Here is a 6,835-nt window from a genome sequence, read left to right as displayed (position 1 = left end):
CTTACATACCCTCCTTAGACCCTGCCATAGCTTTGCTATTGGCGGGATATACTGAGTACGATGATGAAATATAGTACAAGTTGAAACTGTATGCATTTTCTCCGTTTCTTTTTTTGATTTTCCACCTTGTGTTTATATATGTATATATGTATTGATTCCACAGCTTTTTCTAGAATAGCGTTCGCCTTGGTATTTTTTTTAATGTGCGTTTCTAAAATAGCTTTTTCTAAGGTGTGGTTTTTTCTTTTTTTTTTCCTTTTCTTTTCTCTACGTTAAAACTTTTTAATGTATGATTTTACAAGAAACACTTGTTTTTTTCACAAGTTCTTGTATTTTCTGATGTATGTTTCTACAGTTTTATTTTAACAGTTTCGTTTATATTTATCAAATTGTTTTGAATGTTATCAACGCCACCCTCGTAAACGAGTGTGGAATTGATGCTTTTATTTTTAATATCACTTCAACACTAAGTATTTTCACGGTTCAACGCCACAACCGCAAATTATAGGACTTGATACTAGATGAATATCATATATATATATAGGGGGTGGTTAATGTACACTAATATACTATCATACAAGACGTACGAGAGGATCTGGAGCGTACAATAGAATGCGGTGGCAAAGTTGTAATTAAAAGGAAAGTAACGACATACCGGTTATCAAAAGGGCAATTCCGTCCAGATAATATTTCAATTTAACCTCCCACTCCATGAATCAGTTCTCCAGTTTCCCCCAATTATCAAACACCCCCAATTTGTTCGTCAATACGTTTTTGAATTAAACGGAGTACCTCGAAAAACCATGGAGTTGAATGCGAGCTCGACCGGAAATCCCAATTCAACGAAGCTTGTTGTTAAGGATAAAGAACGAAGGTCCAAAGCGAACAACGACAGACATCAAAACGTACAAAAATCAGGCAATACATTTCTAAATTGTTACCCTAGAACGTATATTGAATTAGTTGTGAATTTGTTTTTTTTTTTGATTTGTAACAATAAACAAATTAGCATAAGCTGTTACTAAATTTTTTTGATTTTGAAACTGAACGTGTTTAATGTTCAATTTTGTTTAGTAAAATAAAAGAGGGTGGTTAATGTGAATAATCAGCAGAACGTGTTAGAACGTTTAAAAAATGCATATGTGTTTTAAGCTTGGAATAATAGAAGTTGAAATCATGAGAAAGTGTTAAGCTGTTACTAATTAGGTGTGAATTGTGTTTGTTGTTTTGATTTGTAACAACAAACAAATTAGCATAAGATTTTACTAAGATCTTTTTGATTAGAAACACTGATCATATTTTTTTGTAATGAAGATATTGAAAAGAAAAAAAGAAATGCAGAATCAAGTGATGAAAATAAGCATGAACGTGCAAATAAGAAAGTTAAAACAAAACAAGCCGATCGAAGAAAGAAATTCCGACTCCGACTTTGAAACACCAATAAAATCATTGAAATTCAAACACAGAAAGGTGGAACACAAGCAACATGATAAAAGAAAAAAAAAGGAAAATCAGAAACCGAGTTTCACAATTCTGATTCAGACTTTGAAACACCAAAGAGAAAAGCCAAAAGGCCAAACCTTCAACCAACACGTTGTAGAAAACCTTTTCAAGAATTTGTAGATAAAAAGCTTTGGATGAGGTGTGCACCAGGTAATATTCATGAAACAATTAAAGTGATGAATGAAAAAGAAAAAAAAATGGATTGAAGAAATAGGATTTAGGTCACTATTAACAATGAAGATTACCTCAATACCTGGTCGATTGGCATATTGGTTGGTTATGAACTATGATCCTGATCTGAATGAATTAAATATGGGAAACCATATTGTTAAGATAACACCACAATTAGTTCATGAGGCTTTTGGAATACCAATTGGTGAAGAAACAGTGGTAGAACAAAACAGACCAAGATTAGGCTCAAGCATTTGTGCAGACATGTTTTTAAAACAATTTGACCATTCAAGGATAAGTATTCAAAACGTCTTGGATAGAATGAAAAAACATTTTGGAAAAAGGGATGAGTTTAAATTGAATTTCCTTGTGTTGTTCAACACATGCATTGGGTTGATAACAAAATCAACAACAGTCAATTTAATGTTCGTCGGATCGATTGATGACTTTTCAAAAATCTCAAATATTAATTGGTGTAGCTACATGATTCATAATTTGAAGAGATCAAAAAATGAATGGAAAGGTATAAAAGAAAATGGAAAACAAGAACAATTCAATGGTCCAACAACATTGCTTGCAGTGATTTACACACATGAGTATCAGAAACGTCACGGAGCGTTTGAGAAGCCTATCAGAACACCATCAATTAGTTACATTACCACAGCAACTATTGTGAGCATGGATAGCTACATGTATAATAACGGTCCATTAACTGATACCGAGGAGAACAACGAAGACTCAAGTAAGTAACTATAGCTTTCTAATTTTAAAAATATGACTACTAATGCTATAATAATTTAATCTTTGAAAATACCTAAACAGTGAATCATGGTCCTTCAAATATTGAACCAACTGAAAAGGGTAAGGTATCTTGCAATGAAAAAATGAGTGAACATAGAACAAGCCATGCTCAATTAGTGCAAAAAAAATGTGACTGAAGTGGATAATGCGATGATGAACACTGCTGCTGCAAACGAGAATGAAATAGTTGAAATTGATCATGGTAAGTAACTATAACTTTATAATGTTAAAAATATTACTACTGATGCTATATTAATTTTATCATTGAAAAAACCAAAAACAGTGAACGATATTCCATCAAATATTGAACCAACTGAAAAAGGTAAGGTTCTGATGATCACTGGAGCTTGCAATGAAAAAGAAATAATATATGATCAAGTAAGTGAACGTGCGACAAGCAGTGTTCAAAAAGGTGGGAAAAATGTGACTGAAGAGGATAATGGTATTTTGAACACTAGCGATGGCAAGGATAATGAAAAAGAAGAAAATGAAAATGCCAAAGAAAAAGAACAAAACGAAAAAAATTATGAAGATTATTTCCAGATGCCTACAGAAACAGCAACTCAAGAAATAATAGACTACTACAATACCCAACCTGAGTTGTCTGGATTGTCTGCATATATTTTCACCAAAGACGAAGAGGTAACAGTTCTAAACATACAAAAACATATTTTTGTAAAAAAATTAACAAAAATATTTATTGCAGAATTGGAATAAAGAAATGGACAACAAGTTAGAGGAATTTGATAAAATTGTCTCTGAAATCAATGAGTTGGTAAAGAGAGGTAAAGAAAAACATGGAACAAACATATGGTTATTTGATAGGTGTTGTGCTTGGGAAGCTAAGTTCTATCAAAAAGGTTGTTCTAAATAAACACCATTTGGATCTCAATCTGAAGGAGAAAGTCTAAATGAATTAGGTAAACACCTTTTTTTAATTTAATTGTATAATATAATACCTAACCAACACCCCTGTATAAAATTATAGTTGCAGTAGTTGATCTTTCAATAAATCAAAATAAAGCTGGTTTGGAGTCATGGTATGCTAACAAGGAAGACAGTGAAGGTAAAACTAGAACGTTCTAATACATTCTAATACGTTTTAGACCTTTACATTTTAATTGTTTTTATTTATTATGTAGAAAATGATGTTCAGAATCAAGATGTGAGCCTTAACCGTGAGAAAGATGTTGAGAATCAAGTTGAAGTAATCAATGAGCAAGGGGGAAGTCAAGGTAAAAAATACTATCCCCTTTATACGTTCTTATACTTTTTTATACATATATTTTCTTATACGTTCTGATGGTATTTTAAATGACACAGATGTTCAGAATGTTATCCAAGACAATCCAAAAACCTTAGGCAATGAGGTAGGAAAGGATGTTCATAATCAAGTTGAAGTAACCAATAAGCAGGGGAACTATCCCCTTTATACGTTCTTATACTTTTTTATACATATACTTTCTTATACGTTCTGATGATATAGATGTATAAAAAACCTATATATGTTCTTATACGTTTTGATGGTATTTTAAATAACACAGATGTTCAGAATGTTATCCAAAAAAATCCAATTATGAGCCTTGACCATGAGAATGATGTTCAGAATCAAGGCAATGTAACAAAAGAAAAAGATGATGGTAATAAAATTTCTTTATATGTTCTTATACGTTCTACATCTCTACAATTTAATGTTTTTTATTTATTAGGTATTGTGAATGACAAAAATGAAAATGATGTTGAGAATCAAGTTGAAGTACCCAAGGGGAATGGAGTGATTCAAGGTAAAAGATACCATCTCGTGTATACGTTCTGATGATATACATTTTAAAAAAAACCTATATACGTTCTAATACGTTCTGTATTTAAAAAATTCAATTGCAGAAAAAAATCCATTGACTGATGTAGCTGACAAAGGATGTGAGGATTTTGAAAATGCTGAAAGACAAACGGAAGAACCCATTCGAGGTAATTAATTAAAAAACCTGTTCTTTTAAATATTATTTAAAAAATATACTAACAAAAAATTGTATGTAGTTACAGAAGTGGAAGAATTGAATGCAGAAATTTGTGACAAAGAAAATGTCAACAACTCTACTCAAGAAAATGCTGAAAGACAAACGGAAGAACCCATTCGAGGTAATTAATTAAAAAACCTGTTCTTTTAAAATATTATTTAAAAATTATACTAACAAAAAATGGTATGTAGTTACAGAAGTGGAAGAATTGAATGCAAAAATTGGTTACAAAGAAAGTGTCAACAACTCTACTCAAGGTATTGAAAAGTTTTATATATACAATCACAAAAACACACACAACAAAAAGTATGTTATAATTTAGTCGTATTATAGGGCTGGTTGATGTTAATATTGAAGAAAATTATGAATACGATAGTGAAGATTTGGATACAGTGATAATGCAAACTCCGTTTCTCAATCAATCAACAGAATTTAGAACTCCTGAATCTAAATCAAAAAAATTGGCCCTTGTTGCTACATCTCCTACACCAGCTGCAAGTTATCATAAAATAGATAAACTACAGCGAGAAGAAAGAGAAAAAAGACTAGCACCAGCCTTGAAATCACCATATCTGAACCGGGAAATTGGAATGACTGAAAAAATAACAATAGATGAGCGGATTGTTTCAAGATTTGTTATTGGTGATCTTTCTGAAAAACATAAATTTGAAGTGATTTACAAGTCAGAATACGTCACTGCATTCAAATTTGTGTTTGAATGCTTTTGTCCGGATATATACATCTTGGCTGGTTCTATGGACATTTACACAGAGTTGTTGAACCATGAAGAGAAGAAGAGAGATGAAAAATTATCCCCGTTAAGATTTTTTTCTACATCAACGCTTATAGTAAGTATTACACCTTTATTTGTACGTTAACAAAAATGTATACACATATTAATTATATCAAATTTTATTTTTTATACATGAAGCCGACTGATTACTATTTGAAGGGAGCTAACGTCAGCGAATATAAAATACTGGAAGTTTTCACAGACAACCTTGACAAGATAATGGCTTTGCATAAATTCAAGTCACTCGAACCAGTTACACTGTTTGTTGTGCCTGTATTTTATGAATACCATTTCTATTTGGTTGTTTTCAATTTGAAAATAGGAACAATTGAGTTGATTGACAACATGGCTAATGGCGATATATCAAAAACTGCTCGCTTTAATTCGGCTCAGGAAAAAGCAGATGCCACAAAAAAATCTTTGGAAGAAGATATAAGGGTGTCCCAGAAAAACTGGTAAAACATTTAAACATTCTGTAAAAACTACTTTAAATAATATATAAAAAAAATTAATAGGTTGATTGCCCACAGAGGGATATTTTTTGCATGTACTTATCGAGAAATAAGCACCCAATTGCGCCGAGGTTGGAGATAGCAGATATAAAGAGGCTGCAGATGGATGGGAGAACAAAAAACAACGTACTCAATTGTGGTGTCTTCGCAATAAGACACATGGAAACATACAAAGGGAAGTATCCGTGGACATGCGGATTTTTCAAAGAGTGTCCAAGACAAAAACGACAACTAAACGATTTGAGGATAAAATACTTGGCAAAGGTGTTACTATCCGATATCAACAAAGCCAAAACAGATTTAATTAGACTGGCGAAGAAATAGATGCATTACCTGAGAAAAAGTTGTTCAGTAACAAAGATTTAACTGCTAAAATTGATGAGAAACAAGAAAATTAGAAACTGATTTTTTGTTTGTATGGAAATGAACTTTATTTTGCTAGTACGTTCTGGATAGATTTTGTTTGTACGTTCAAGTTAACAGACCTTTGTATGGAAATATGATGGAGTTTAATTAGATTTTGCTTATACGTTCCAGATAACAAAAGAGTTATTCTATATTGCTTATACGTTCTGGATATAGTTAGTTTGTTCGTTTAAATTAACAGACCTTTGTATGGAAATATGATGGAGTTTAATTAGATTTTGCTTATATGTTCCACATAACAAAAGAGTTATTCTATATTGCTAATACGTTCTAGATAGATTTTGTTTGTTCGTTCAAGGTAAAGAACCTTATACGTTCTAGTGAACATATCTTATTTTACTTAATTGTTTATAAGATAACAAAGAGTTATTCTATATTGATAATACGTTCTAGATATATTTAGTTTGTACATTCAAGTTAACAGAATTAATAAAACAAATAGTTATTCTATATAAGCTAATACGTTGAAGTTAGATTTTGTTTGTACGTTCAATGTAACAGACCTTATACGTTCTATGGAAAATATGATGGAGTTTAATTACATTTAACTTATACGTTCTAGTTAACAGATCGTAATTTTGCTTAATTCTTTATAAGATAACATAAAGTTA

The sequence above is a fragment of the Bidens hawaiensis genome, unplaced genomic scaffold (genome assembly GCF_021521415.1).
Source record: "Bidens hawaiensis isolate Kalapana, Puna unplaced genomic scaffold, B.hawaiensis_p1.1 tig00035886_1, whole genome shotgun sequence".
NCBI lineage: Eukaryota > Viridiplantae > Streptophyta > Magnoliopsida > Asterales > Asteraceae > Bidens > Bidens hawaiensis.
This window is presented reverse-complemented; position numbering follows the sequence as displayed.